The following is a 16,049-nucleotide window of genomic DNA, read 5'->3' as shown; positions in this document are numbered from 1 at the left end:
TTCCACTGAATGCCCTGACTAAACGCATTGAAATACAAATAATTAAACAAGGGGTGTATACACCAATCAACTTGAGAGCTCTAGGGGAGATGCATGGACTCAAATGTCAGAGATTCTTAGTTTACTCTGAGACCTTGGACACTGTGGGGTGAAGTGTACGTTCCTCGCATAGTGTCCGGACTTAGCGGCGACATCATAGCCTCAGACAAACTTTGAAAGTATGAAAATAATGCAGAATAAGCAAAATGTCGCGCGCCTGACCATAAGATGGCAACTGTGCAGGACAGCACTTTGTTTCCGCTGTTGAACCTCGCGAGATATGTACTTCCGGTGCATGTTAGTGACGAAAGGGATGCAAGTTTAAACTGAAATTGGCGGCTGGTTTGAGGAAAGGGAAAGATTCTTGTAGCTTGATTGCCGGTAAGTACCTGCAGGAAGTAGCAAGCGATTTGCTTCTTGCAATACGCAAGAGTACAAGATGCTTGCTTTATTGGGAAAATATTACGGACTACATTTAACTTTTGGGTTGGTGTGGGTAGTTTACTTGTTTATGGAAATAAGCCAGGATGTGTCGTGCTTTATCAGATGACAGCACAAAAACACACCTCATTCAGACGAGAGATTTTTAAAGCCAAATTTGACTTAAAAGTAACTTTCGCCTCTCCGAAATTGCCCCCACTTCTGTACAAGTGGGCGAAAATAAAGCCGCCTATTACTCTTTTCTTTTATCTCTGTTATCACTTTCCAAGTGTTAACATGTATGCTATAATATGTTTAGTGAGCATATCTGACTAATAGGGCGCTAGTTGTCATTGTGAGATGGTCACTTTATTTTCTGTTAACTCTCCGCATACAATGTATGCTTACATTTTAATTTACTTAGAAGCGTTAGCCTTTTATGCTCATTGTGTGGTTGTGGTTTATCTTCATTTCTGATGTGCTTATGAAAGCGAAAAAAGAGCACGTCTTTATAGAGAGGGACCATACCCGCCAGTTTTTTTTGTCTCCCTTGCATTATAACGAGTATTGTGATGTTTTCAGGGACGTAATTCCTATTCAGAAAAAGTCGTGCAATATTGCAAAGGGTAACGCAAGGAAAAGGTAATGTGCGTAAGTTTCTGAGACTTGAATGAAGTTCCCCGAGACTGTAGACCAAAATATAAAAGTTACAAGTCGAGCAAGTCGGAATTTCTCTTGCAAATAGGGGAAGGGCTTCCCCAACAGTGGTTCCTTGAATACTGGGCATGGTCAAGGAATTAATGGGAGTGTTTATGCAAACATCTTGACATACATACACAATGAGTATGGCAACGCCAATAGGTTGTGATTTAATGTGTCAACTCGTGTAAACACAGGCATGCATAATGGGCATTTTCATATGCTAACACGTTAAACCCAGACCTATTGACTTGCCAATGCTTGGTAAAGATTGTAGTGGTGCTAGTGTTCTTGAAATCGTGGTGGTGACCTTGTTGGTAGTGTTGGTGTCTGGCGTTGGTGATGGCTCTGGCATTGGTCGTGGTGGTATTGGTGTCAGTTGTATTAGTGGTGGTTTTGTAGTGCTGGTTTTGATACAGAGCTCTTAAGTTTCCCAATTCGATGCACTAGTAGCGTATCCAGTCCGTGAATTTTCTTTGAATTCTGGGACTTGTATTTAACATCAGACTTAAGAGGTTAGTAGTGCCAGGAAAAGAAGTGAAACTGGCCTCTCATGAGGTCTGTTTGAGTCTTTTAGTCTGTGGGAGCATCATCAGTATGGCATAGACCGATAGGCAAAGGTTTCTCCTCATTTGCATGAGATATCAATCGAAGTGAGGAATTTCCCTCTTGAGATTGCACAGGAGTGACATGTGCCCCCAAGCAATGGGTAATGCACAAGGGACTCTGCAAACATTTGCAGCCCCATCCGTAATACATTCGTTTTTTGGGCACGGAAAGTAAATGCAAAAGTAAATACTGCTGAGCCACCAGGGAACTTCAGCAATGTGCTCACGTGCTCTAATGAACTACCTTTTTTTTTTTTTTTTTTTTTTTTTGGAAAACCTTTATTACAATTTCAGAGACATACAAATATGGGCCTACAACCATCAGGCCGGCCGCTAATGCACAATATAAGCATAGACACATCTTAATAGCATGAACTACATTTCTGAGGCAAATTTATGTGCATATTTTTTACAGAAAAATGAGCGATTAATATTCTCCATACCCTTTTGTATTGTGGCCAAATAATTTTTTTGGGGGGGGGGGGGATTAACATTTTCTTAATGTTTTTATAAACGTAATACATTAAAACAGCTTAGATTTTGGCTGGGGTATGTGGGCGTGTGGTACTGGGGAGTGTGTCCAAGACTAGACCCCTGTGCACAGACTCACCCAAAATTGATCCCCCCCCCCCAGTCTCTCAAATGCACTTAATTTGAGAGAATTCATATCTATTGTTCCCACTTTTCTGTATACAATGCATTATGAGATAAAGTACTGAAATGACAAAGTGTTATGTTTGAGTGTATTGTTAAATGTGAAATAGTTCTTTGAGCAATGAAAGTAGTCCATAGACAGTGGAACGATACACTTATTAGCATGATAGTGAGCTGCTATGAAAGTAGTCCATAGACAGTGGAACGATACACTTATTAGCATGATAGTGAGCTGGAAATGCCCTTTTGCACTGCTGTAAGATGTGATAAAAATGTCTCAAACTGTTGGCTGTTATAGGCTTATACAAATAGGCCAATGGCTGAAGGAGACTGACCCAAATCCAACTCGGTTTAGAGTAAGCAATAGGTGGTGCCGATAGTTGCACTTTAAATCCACAACTCAGACCTGAATGAATAAAGGTAGTCTGAATGTCTTTGACAGATGGGGGTTTCCTGATATAAAAGCATCTTTTAGGGATGCTCTAAATTATGTAAATTAGTGTGGCTTCTTCTTGGAAAAGAGTAGTACAAGTAGGAACATTGGAGCACCACCCATTGGGTGATGGCAGAGGCAGTTATTTACTTTGGGGATTAAGTGGGACAGAAACATGCCTTATTTGTTGGATTAAAGACTGATTTGCAGAGTGGCTTAAAATGTGTGCACTTGTCATGGCTGCAGCATTCAATGGCTCGAGATACGTGCGCAGCCAGAACCCCACCAAAATGGCGATGAAGAAACGCAAAAGAACAGTAAACGGGTGTTCTCCTTTTTCACACCCATGATCTGGTGCAACATTCTCGTATTGATCACAGCAGTCTATGCCTCTTGCAAATCAGGAAAAAAATCCACCACTACAAGAAACACTGTCTTTAAACACCATCAATAGTGCCTGACTCCACTCTGAAACTTCAGCAGTGCCCTTCAGCCCTAGGAACCACTCTACCTTCCCAGCTGTGCACAAAAAACGTTGCCTCTATCTAGGTTAGCCCTTCTCCGATTCCACATATTTACATACACGCTCCTTCCTGGTCTGCCTGTCTTGAGACATTTTGTGATTCACCCACGTAGGATATTCATCACAACGAGTATGAAACTTGAGATTAATGTGTAATTTGTTGTTGTGTGTATTTCTGGTACAAAGTGTGTTTTGAATACATGGCTTCAGTTGAAAGACGCTGATGGTATATAAAAAAACAACAAAAAAAACTCTACAGTCAATGTAATTGATTCCTCTCTAGAAGTGCCTAAATATATTATATCCAGGTTCCATAAATGTATGGTGGTGTTAGATGTTTGACTGCAGGCTGCTTATATCACCAAACTGATAATATGTATAGTAAAAAAGCATTGGTGCAGAAAATATGTGCTAAATATCGCTCTCGACATGGCACAGCAGTAGATATGGCTTTTTCATACGGCATACACTTTATTAACTCATGAGTGTAATATCATTTCAGCCCAATATGTGTAGTGCCGTTATATTGGAAAGTCTTTCTTGTTGGCCCTTTAAGTTATACAGTTACAATTGCCAATCTGTACTTCTGAACTCTACATCTTTTTTTATGGCTCTGCAATATTACATCTTTGTGGATACTCACAATTTTGTTTATTTTCAGACATTTTTTTTAAATACACTAATGCACATCACATATGTAACTAGGTTGTACTATCAGACATGATGGAGGGGTAGGCAAGGACTTTAAGAGCAGATTGAACAAGGCTAGGAATGCCTTTTGGATGCTGATCGATGTGTGAAAGTTATCTCAGTACAGCACTAACACCACGCTGAGGTTTTACCAGAGCTTCATTCGTCCCACACTCTTGAATGGATCAGAATGTAGGCAGATGACGAACAGCGACATAAGTAAACTGCCAACCTTTCACACCAGTAACCTGAGAAGAATCTTGCACATTTTCTTTTTTTTTGCAAATCTGTTTTTATTGAGTTTGAATTTGAACTTTAGTACAGGAGGACATTGTACGGCATCATGTTTCACATACAGTAAGACATAAACTTATACAGGCTTATAGAACATGCCGACTGCCAACACGGGGGGGGGGGGGGACAACCTGATGTCTGTGTGCGCACCCACCACCACCCTCCCGGGAGCCAGCCACTCCACCCTTAGCAATTCCGATGTCCTCTCTGCAGGAGGGGCCAACACCACCACCCACCAGCCATTGAGCCGTACAAGGGCAACTAATGTCGCCTACACAACTGAGGCATCAATAAAGTCGAAAAGGTTACATGTAATACAAAAGGAAGAACCCACAACAATGGCAGCGTTGACAGCAATTCGCATGGTGCGCTCCTACCCCCCCCCCCCCGAACTCCAGGAGTACCCCTCTAAGCCCCAATGGGCGCAGATGTTCCCAAGCGTCCCCATACGCCCCATCCGTGGGCCAGCGATAATGGGGGCTATGCTATCTCGTCAGCGAGCCTGCCTACACTGCGCTGCCGCCTGCGCCATTGCCATCCTGTCTGGCCTCGCCCGTGCAGCCTGTGGTACCCTCCCCCTCCGAGCGCCGAAACTCAACAAGCAACTGTTCCCAGCGGTCCGCCATGGGCTCCCTCCGCAGCCCCAGGGTGTCCTCCCTACGGATAGCCGCCCCCTCCGCCCTGGCCCATGCCTGAAACGATGAACTCCAGGCCCGCGCGTGCGGTGGGTCGTGTGCCTTCCATCTCCGGGTGATGAGGCGCTTCGCCACCACGAGCCCCAGATCCAGGAATCGGGACGCTACCTTGTCCTTGGGCGACCTGGTAAATTGGTGCAAGATGTGCTCGGGCCAGTCGAAGGGAATGCTGCGCCCCGCCCTCCAATAGGCGTGCAACACTGGGCAGCCCCACAGCATGTGCAGCAGCCCTGCCCCTAGCTCACGGCACCGAGGGCAGAGCGCGTCAGCGCGGCGGAAATACCTATTAATCAGCTCAGGTGTGAGGTAGGCCCTGTGAACTATGAACAGCTGGATTTGACGGAACCGCATATTGCAGGGGATACGCACTGGGCTCTTGAGGACTCTCTCCCACTCCCTGTCCGTCAGCGGCCTCCCCAGGTCCAGCTCCCACTTGCCGCGGAGTGGGCCCAGATCAACCGCCGGGTGCTCTCGCAACGAGGCGGCGAACCAGGTGTCCGCCCCTCCCCATGACATGCAGATATTGCATAGTTAGGTGTTGGGCAGGCTCTGTAGCCATGCTTCCCCATTTGGCGGTCAGGCTCGCCAGCAGTGAGCGGTGCGTGAGGAACCCGCCGGGTGGGAGCCCGTCCTCCGACACCAAGGTCTCGTACGGTATCAGCTCACCATCCCTGTATAGGTCCCCCAGCGTGTGCACGTCTGCCGCCCACCAGCCCGTCAGCGCGGGGGCCGCGAGCACCCCCCCCACCTCCAGGAGAACCCTCTAGGGGTATCGCCGGCGCATATGGCACCACCGCGCGCGTGAGGTACAAGGCCCTCCGGAAGCACCTGTGCGCCACCGCCAGGAGGAGCGGCAGCGGTCCCACAACCGCAGCCAAGGGGTGGAAAAGCCCGGTCACACGCTCCAGCGAGTAGGGGGCAGCCACCGTGGCTGTGTCATCCCTGCCCTTGTCTGCCAACCAGCGGGCGATCCATTGCAGCTGGACCGCAAGGTAATAATGCTCAAAACAGGGCGCCGCCAGACCTCCCCTGTCCGTCGGGAGGAAGAGCTTTGCAAGCGCTAACCTGTGCCTGGCGTTGCCCCAGACAAAATCCCGCAGCATCCGGTTAAGCCTGCCAAAAAAGGCGGGGGGGATGTACAGTGGCAGGTTGACAAAGTAGTACAGTAGACGAGGGAGCATGACCATTTTGGCGAGCGCCACCCTGCCCGTGGTTGTCAGCGGGAGCGTGTTCCAAAAGGCCACCTGCGACCCGAGCGCCGTGACCGCCCTCCCCAAGTTGACATCAAACAAGTCGGCTGGGCAGCGGTAAATGTGTATCCCCAGGTATCGAAAGGTGCCGCCCCTCCACTGTACCGGCGTGCCATTCAGGCTGTAGCCCGGGTCCTCAGTCTCCTCGCCGAAAGCATACAGACAAGATTTACCCGCGTTCACGCGGAGCCCCGAGACAGTGGCAAAGGACCGCAGTAACGGGGCCAGCCGCTCCGGCATACTACCTACATCTCTAACGTACACCAGCAGGTCATCCGCGTAAAGCGACACCTGGTGAACCGCGTCTCCTAGTGGTATACCATCTCCCAGGGTCGTCCGCAGAGACTCCGCCAGCGGTTCCACCGCCAGGGCGAACAGCAACGGGGACAAGGGACATCCCTGTCGGGTGCCCCGGCCCACCGGCACCGCCTCCGAGACATGGGGGCCCAACCGAACACGGACCGTGGGGTTCCTGTAGAGTAGGTCAACCATCCGGAGGAAGTCCCCATCCAGCCCGTACTGCAGCAACACCGTGGACAGGTAGCCCCACTCCAGGCAGTCAAACGCCTTCTCCAAGTCTAGGAGGAGGCACCCCGCTCTGGGCCATCTATGCACTGCCTCACCGGCCACCCTAAAGTATCGTCTGAGATTGAGCGACGTGGACCTCGCAGGGACAAACCCGTTTTGGTCAGAGTGCACCAGGTGCGGGACCACCGGTGCTAACCGGTCCGCTAGGACCTTCGCCAGTATTTTGTAGTCGACGTTGAGCATCGCCAAGGGGCGGTAGGAGGCCAGGGCTGTGGGGTCGCGGTCCGGCTTAGGCAGGGAGACCAGGAACGCCTCACGCATGGAGGGTGGGAGCGACCCCATCTCCAGCGCTTTGCTGTAAAGCTCGCGCAGCAGCGGCACCAGGGTCTCGCGATATGCCTTGTAGTACTCCGCGGGCAAGAATCTTGCACATTTTCTGGCTGCAAACTATCTCCAACCAGAAAATGCTCACGAAATGCAAGCAAGAGAATATGGATGCCATCATTAGGAGAAAAAGATGGAGATAAATAGGATACACCGTCGTAAGAGAACTAGACTCCATCACAAGAACAGCTCTTCACTGGACACCAGAAGGTAACGGAAGAGAGGCAAGCCAAAGACCACGTGGAGGCAAGCAGTGGATACGGAAATGAAGATTCTGAACAACAGCTGTGACACCGTATAGAAACTTACCCTAGCCCAAGACCAACAGAAGTGGAGGTCCATTGTTGCTGCCCATTATGCAAGGTGGCATAATGGGCAATAAATAAATAACACACTTCTCCACCACCATAAAACCCCACCTACCAATCGCCACCAACATTTTAAGGCTTGGACTCCTAGTTCAGGCGTTGAAGTTTGGAATCACCTGACTCATTCTTTTTTGCATAATGTTACAGCCTTCTGCAGATGAGAGCATGCATATAACCAACCCTTGCCTCCCTGGCTATCTGCACCCTCCCTGCCTGTGCACCTCCTTTCCAGTCACTGGAAAACAATAGAATTGTTCATTTTTAATACACCCTCTTTTCAGTTAGTAGACACATTCACAATACCAAGCTCTGAACAATAAATCAGTCATACCAAACTGAGTTGGAGCTCAGCACTCATGAGAGCAAGGGTGATACACCTGGCACCCTTGACATGGTTTTACCCTAACATTTTGTCTTCAGACATCCTGGTTGGATCACTTCGTTTTTGATGGTCTTAGGACTTTGCAGCAAATACCACTACTAACCAGTGTTTAAGTGCTTGTGCTCTTTTCCTAAAACATTGTAAGATTGGCATATATCCAATTGGCATCTTTAATTTACTTGTGAGTCCCTAGTAAACTGGCACTGCCTTTGCCCAGATTGTGCCACCCACTTAAGTAGCACTCTATACTAATCTCAGGCCTGCCATTGCAGAGCATCTGTGCAGTTTAAACCTACCATTTCGACCTGGCAAATTACCCCGAAACCGGTCCCAGATTGCTTGTTTCTAGTCCAGGGAAGACCTGGCTTGGCAGTTCGGGCTGGACTGTTCCTACGAGAAACAGGGTCAAGACTGATTTGCATATGGGTGGGTCTGTACTGGGTTGGTGAAGTGAGCTAAAGAATAATGATGGATTCAACGCAGATCTGTGACTGGGAGTGAGTGTCTGAAAAGGTTTAGCGCTCTGTTCGTCATCTCCTTGTGTTTTACTTTTAGAAAGTTGGCATTTTCTTTCCTTAGCCATTTGGAGCCTGCAGCCTGTCTCTGGGTCACGACTGGGTGTGGGGGTTGTATGACTGTTCAACGCTAGTAAAACAATCACCTGCCTCTAAAATGCATTTGTTACCCAGCATTTGTTTAGCATGCATATGCTTTTACCTCGCAAGCCATAACCATGCATTACTAAGACATGTTAAAAAAAAAAAAATATATGTATATATTCACTGAAAAAACCAAAGGTTTCAGGGGCGTTATAGTTAGGAATTGGCATTTAAAAAACCTTAGAAATTCACTGAAAAAACCATAGGTTTCAGGGGTGTTGCTGGACATTTCCCTCATACAAAACCCTAGAAATTCCCCTGTTATAGTTAGTTCAGCTAACTATAACTTGCGCCCCCGCAATGCACTGCTGATGACGTCTCATATTACATCACTCATGACATGGTCAGTGACATCACTGATGACATCTCCAATGACATCACTGATGACGTCATCTAGTGACTGTGCGTTTCTGTAAAGTTTAAATATGTTCTATATATTTATAGTGACAGAACCTGTGGAAGATTGAGTGGGTGTACAAGTGTGTGAATGGATGATTTTCTAGGTGCGTAACTGACTCTATAAGTGAGTCATTAAATGTATCTTACTGCAGACTAGTGACTAAACTGTGTGAATGTCTGTATGTGTCTGTGTGTAGGTGTATAAGTGGCTGCGTGGTTTTGTGAATACCTATGAGTGTCTATATGGGTTATTGATTGGTTGTCTGAGTAGTATCTGTATGGATGCCTGAGTGTTTGTGTGGGTAGGGTGTGTGTGACTATGCATAGATGTGTGAGTGGGTGATTCTATGGGTGCATGGTTTTAAGAGTGCATCTGTGATGAACTGTATAGTTGGGTGAGTGTATGTATGGGTGTGTTAGGGATTGAATTTATATCTCAGTGGTACATGTGTGACTAACTACATATGTGAAAGGCAGTATATATGTGTGTAAGAGTATATAAGTGGGTATATGTGATAGTGTGATTGTGAGAGTGGCTGTTTGGATGAGTGTGTGCTTGTATCAATGATTGTATAAGAGCGTAAGAATTTGGTACTATTTTTATGAGTAAGTGAACCTGAGTGTGTTTAACTGTATAGGTGAGTATATTCGGCTGTTTAATTACTTGCACGACTGACCAGGGGTGGGGGGGGGGAATCATATCGCCCGACCCATGTTGATTTTTATGACGGGCAAGAAGATTTACTGTCTATTTTGTCCGACGGACAAGTAGAGATTAACTCACATCAATATTAAACGATCTGTGAGGTAAATGCTTAAATTGGTGGCTTCGGAGAGGAGACGCCTGTGCTAGCGAAACCGCGCGAGGCTCCGAGCCGGGCGGACCGGACAGTCCACTAACCCGGGCAGAGAACACTGCGCTGGGAGCCGCGCGCCTGGGAAGGGAGAGGAGGTAGGAGTAAGTGTGTGTGTGTGTGTGTGTGTGTGTGTGTGTGTGTGTGTGTGTGTGTGGGGGGGGGGGGGCGGCGGAAACTACGACTTAGAATTAGTTCTGGAAGAAAGTGCGAGGATAAGAGGAGAGAGGAGTAGCCCAAAAAGGGACTAAACGATGGACAGAGCACGAGATGCGAAAACAAAAGACGGGAGGCCGGTAAGAGAGGAAAAGGGTAATACGGGTGGTGGGGACAAAGAGGTGAGGCAGAGCAGAAGAGGGGCGAGGAAAAACCGCAAAGGAGGGAACACAGGATAAAACGATAAGTGGAGTGAAAACGTAACGGGGGCCGAGGGGGAGAGAGTGAGAGAGTGAGGGGGAGAGAGAGAGAGAGAGTGAGGGAGAGCGCGTGAGGGAGACCGTGCTTTGAAGTCTTCGGAACAAAAGCGCTCCTACATTTTAGCAAAAAGTTCCTTTTGGAAAGAGTGTTTGCCTCCGAAGCAGGGGTATTCTTGCACCGTGAGACTGTGGGGGAGGAGTATCACACGGGTGTATTCCTGCAAAGGTACATACACCACAGGGAGTATTCTTGCACAGGGAGTATCTCGTTTACAGCAAGGCTGGAAGTGGGACGCACAATATTCACCCCTGTGCGACTAAGAAAGGCGCTCGCTCGCTGCAGAGTATCCCTTCCCCCGGGGGCACACAGGGGTATTCCAGCGCTGTAAGCAGCTGGGGATGGGTTGCTGGAGCATCCTATCATAGTAAGGGGTGGAGGAGTAACTAGAGGATCCTTTCACGGTCGGGGGCAGTTTATCCTTTCACATGGAGTTGTACAAACATGAGTAACCCAGTCGGTCTGTGTTACTGGCAGGCCCGGCAGCTCAAATGCAGATTATCGGTACTTCGGAGGTTTTCCGCTCTGCAGATCAAATGACGACCAGAAAGAGCCGCTCTCTACAATCCCGCCAAAGTCGTCACGTAAAATCCGGGAACGGGTGGAGGGTCTCTGCTGTCTGAAGCTCCTCACACGTGAGGAGAACATGAGGGCATCGTCCAGGGCCAGGGGAGACTGAAACCCGGCATAAGGAAATGGATATGCGGCATGTAACAACATAGCGGGGGTGGCGCCCCCGCCTCTGCTCTCACCTGAGAAATCGCCAACACCCCTCCCCCCCCCCCCCCCCCCCCCTTTTCAGCGCGGCCGCAGGGCGGGAAAGGCACAGACTGCCACGGGAAATGGAGTAGCACTGATCTGACTGGCTTTAACTAAGGCCCCCCCCCCCCCCCCAACGACTTTGACCATCTTGCCGGTTGTAAATCTACGGGTCAGCCCGGAGCCGTGGTTACACTGGGAACATCCAGGGGATGCACACTAGAGGAGCAGCAAGCAGCACACAAGTAGTCACTAAAGCGGGTACGCTGCAAAGGGAGTTGACCTGTCTTCTCTCTACATGCAAGTCTCAGGTCAGTGTGTCATACATGCCAACATTTCAGAAGAGCAAAGCGGGACATTTTTTCGAAAAAAAATCGGGAGAATGGGGCCTTGAATCGGGTTACTGTCATGTATGGGCTTTGAAAGTGAGCTGCTGCCGCTTCGGACATTTGAAACGCAAATGCACTTTTTTTTCTTACCTTTCAGAAGCATGGAGCGCAATGGCAGGCAGAGAGAGGGTGACGCAGGTGTTGTGCACTGGCCTGGCAGGTTGCTGGCAGTGGATACACCAACCCCCCCCCCCCAGTGTGTGTTAGCCCGGGCTGAGACAGCTTCCCGGGTACACACACAGCCGCCCCAGCGTACTTCAGAGGTCTTTAAAAGACCATTCGCTTGTTAATCCAGCTTTGTTGGTTTTTCACCCCTTCTAGAGCCCCCGCCACGCCACTCTGACCGTTGCTGGAAGAATTAGCACGTCACACATTACCAAGCCCTGTCAGCTGAAACCCCGAGGACTCAGGCTTCTGGATGCTTGAATCGGGAGGCGGGAGACTAGCCTTGAAATCGGTAGTCTCCCGCCTGAACCAGGAGGGTTGGCATGTCTTTTTTTTATTTTTTTTTTTGTCCGGTGTGTATTCTGTTGTGACGGCCCCTCATGTTAATACTACACCTTCTAATCCTGATAATAACATTGCATTTTGCTGCGGTGCCTGCACTAAGCCCCTCATTGGCTCAGCCCCGCCCCTTAATTATAACCACTTAGCTTGGTTTAAGTCTAGTCTCTGGCTCTGAGAGAGGGGTAAAACTCATATATATGCAGTCCCTGGCTTGGCTAGTCAGTCTTACTGTTCCCTCTACGTATATTGCTCAGCTCGACAGTGGCTCAGACAGGAATTGTAGTCCTGGCTCACGAAAAATTAACTAAGGATGCCACAGGTGGGCTTAAGGCACCTGTTGATTCTCTCGATTGTGGGGACAGGTTATTTTCGTTATCTGATGTTTCAGAGGCTTCTGGGCCTGAGGATGAAGTGGCAGTTACAAGCTCTGCAGTCTCAGAGAATAGCAGCAGTAGCTCACCTGAGAATGAGAGCACCACGGTTAATCCATTGGAAGGGGGATTAACCTTTTAAATCAACTACTGGGTCAAGCAGGCAGCCAGCGGCATCTGCGCTTAGGTGGGACTATTCGGGTAGCAAAAAGTCTCTCATGAGCCACCCCAGGACACATTAATTGATTTCAAAATAGCGCATGCTGATTAATCAACTATAATTAAAGCTGCTAAAAGTGGCAAAAGTGTGCATTGTATTATATTATAGTCATGTGCTGGGATCTGCAATTTTACAGTGAATGTACACAAAATATGCAGGGAGATATTTAGTATTTTCAATTTCAGTTTGCATTTTTGGTACTTTCGCCCAGAATAATCAAGTTCAGAGCGTGTCTGTTACACTGCGAGTATTGACTGTGTCTTGATTTTGAGGTTATTTGCTTTAAATATGTAGGTTATTGGGTTTTATGTTTCTGAGGCCCCCTTTTGTTATGTTTTGCTGTTTATTCTGATTTCCTCAGCCTCTCAGGGTGTTGGCCTACTGCAGTCAGGGGTGAAAGATGCTTCTATAAACCAGAATATTGGGGGTTAAACCAAATTTCTCTTTCTGCCCGGAATAACCCAACCCCTGCCTACTTACTAAGAAAAGCGAACCCATAATCTTACAGATGCCTCCCTTCTCATCACATTCATTTTTCCTTCTGCCGCTCACTCACTGCTTAGCGCCTCAAATCCTGTTCTACAAACCTGACCACCTCTCTTCCCAGCATACTCTTTGCACACTTCCTTGCATTCTTGTACACTACTTCATCACTGTCAGCCCCCCCCCATCTCCATTTCGGGTCCCACATATTTCCACTCTATGAACTCACTGCAACCACCATCTGTCTCTTTTCTCCTGGCTAGTAAGTCTGCCACCAGTGTCTTTTATGCTACATGCTCACGAGCCACAGCATTACTCTCCCCTAGGGGCATAGAACATGTAGTGAGTTGGGGACAAATGGGCCAAGCATGACACCTGTATTCTGTGTAGTGGATGAATAGGGCATGAGAGGGAGGATAACACTATTCGGTCTGTATTGAGAGAAATGGGTAACATGAAGCTTACAGTGTGAAGGAACAGAAGCAAAGGGAGATGGGATGGAGCCTATGATGAGTCAGTGGAAGGGTTATGGACTGTAATTGAGAGGAAAGGAGATGTGTTTCGCCTTTATGGTGAGAGGAATGTGGAAGCTTATAGGTTGCTGTAAAGGGATTTGCGTGGTTGCTTACTACTGATGGGCAGAAGCGGAGGGCAACTTTACTTAGGTGGGTGTAACCGATTTAAAGCAGCAGCTAAATTATTTAGGGTAGTAAAGGGGACAAGTGGATTTTATTACAGGACAAGAAGATTTCTGTAGCACTTTGTCCCTTGGACAAGTAATTTTTTACAAAAATTCCACACCCCTGGACTGACTAGGTGTGTCAGTACCTCAATGGATGATTGGCGGTGTGTGAGTGTTTATATAGGTGTATAAATGCATATGATAGTCTTGTACGGAGTGACTGTAAGTATGAGTGACTGTACAGGTGAGTGAGTGGAGGTGTATGTAGACCCAATAGTTAATGAGTGGGTATGTAGTTATTGGTATTGGAGTATCTATGGTTTTGAGAATGGACGTCTGAAATTTTGAGTTGGTGTATCAACGGTTAAATTAGGGTGTGAGAAGATGCACTAATTTATCACATGGATGACGTCATCAGTGATGTCATTTGAGATGTCATCAGTGATGTCATCAGTGATGTCACTGACCATGTCATGAGTGATGTAATATGTGACGTCATCAGCAGTGCATTGCGGGGGCGCAAGTTATAGTTAGCTGAACTAACTATAACAGGGGAATTTCTAGGGTTTTGTACGAGGGAAATGTTCAGGTAACATCCCTGAAACCTATGGTTTTTTCAGTGAATTTCTAAGGTTTTTTAAATGCCAATTCCTAACTAGAACGCCCCTGAAACCTTTGGTTTTTTCAGTGAATTTCAAAGGTTTTTTAAATGCTAATTCCTATCTATAACTTATCTCTGAAGATATCATGAAAAGCATTATTTTTTAAAAGTAGGGTGCACATTGGTTTTGTGGAAAAGCTTCTTTGTGATTGGTTAAGAAAAAACAGTTTCAACGTGGCGTACATATCATAGGATAAAATTTGCTCAGCTCAACCACACCTGCTACTTGCATTTGGAAGGCACTGTTCGAACTTAAAACAATCGTCAACTTTTAACCTGCACGTGTCGTTAAATGTTCAAGAAAATGTTACAAAAAATATCGTAAAGTTTAAAAAAATGTATGAACTTTTAAGCTGCACGTATTGTAGAATGTTCTAGAAAGTGTGTTGATAGAATACGTTGCACTTCTGACTTCTATGTGTTGTTGAATATTTAAAAAAACGGTTCATATGGAAAATTAAAAAGAAACCAATAGGGAAGTTTTGAAACCTAAAAGAATCAAGGAACTATTCTAATTTATTCTTTACATGTATTTGTGTGCAGCAACAAAATTATAGACACAACAGCACTAGGAAGAAGCAGGGAGTGGGGGAGATGGGCAGAATGGCACACATGCACAATTAAGTACAACACACATATAGACTAACAATGGCCAAAATGAAACACACCAACAAGGAGCACAAGTCACACAACCTGCCAACATCACACCACTGAATGAGCATAGAAGTTAAAACCACGCTGCATTCATACAGGATGTGTACAAAGGCCAGTCGTTGGTGTTGTGGGATGTCTGAGACCGTGGTCATCATGGATGAGATGCCCAGCATGTGGCACATGGTCGAGTTCACTGTGTGTTATGTTGCCAAACGGCTGCTCCTCGCCCCCACACTTTTGTACGGTGAGCTGTTGTATCTCGTGCACTCATACGGCACGCCATAGTAATGCCTATTTGCGCATGTCCTGCTACATTCCAACTACAACATCACAGTACCGTTTGGAGGTGGTGCATGCCACTTTACAACATCAACTGCTGCGGCTCTTGTAACAGGCCACACCAGAACACAGACCCACTTACCGGACTTCCTGTATACGGACATGTCCGAGACACCCCGTTCCCCTTGCCGGATAGGCACACCCCTGCACTGACCTGTGAACGACAGACCAGCACACGCCAGTTGTGCATGCAGGCGGATGCGTACGTAGCTACGCATCCAGCCTCACTGCCAACGCTGAGGGGACAGCACACTGTGATGTTGCAGGGCTCGTGCCTATCATGCTAAGACAATGACCACAGGGACACACTTACTAAGATGTGGGTTTGGGGGGCATTGGCGGTCCTGGAGTTGTTGAGAAGAGTCTTCTGGCCCTCATGGGTATCCCTGTATCATGCTCATTGACTCTATGGCACCTGTGGGTGTTCTGGTGTGGCTCTTGGCTGTGTTCCCTTTCATGGTGCAGGTAGTTGTCCTGCTTAACACCAGCAAAAAGCAGGTGTAAAATCCCCGGTGCTAACGTGTCTTATCGCCGGAATTTGTGTCGCATTGCAATTGGTGTGAAACTTGTGATGTGATTTTTTTTTTTTTTTTTGTGTGTGCACAATAATATACGAACTGAGCAGTGTATC

At 47.3% G+C, this 16,049-nt stretch overlaps 1 protein-coding gene across 2 annotated transcripts in view; it reads left to right on the top strand.

Annotated features, from left to right (window-relative positions):
• The first annotated feature begins 302 nt into the window (after positions 1 to 302).
• Positions 303 to 16,049, top strand: part of NCAPG (non-SMC condensin I complex subunit G) — a 460,352-nt gene continuing 444,605 nt past the window's right edge. For both annotated transcript variants that reach the window (XM_085642367.1, XM_085642366.1), the window contains exon 1: positions 303 to 420. The gene's annotated coding sequence lies outside the window, so the exon portion shown is untranslated. The remainder of the gene's footprint in view (positions 421 to 16,049) is intronic.

This window comes from Triturus cristatus, chromosome 2_2 (genome assembly GCF_964204655.1).
Source record: "Triturus cristatus chromosome 2_2, aTriCri1.1, whole genome shotgun sequence".
In the NCBI taxonomy this organism is placed as follows: domain Eukaryota; kingdom Metazoa; phylum Chordata; class Amphibia; order Caudata; family Salamandridae; genus Triturus; species Triturus cristatus.
Note: the sequence above shows the minus strand (reverse complement) of the source record. Positions and strands in the feature narration are given on the sequence as shown.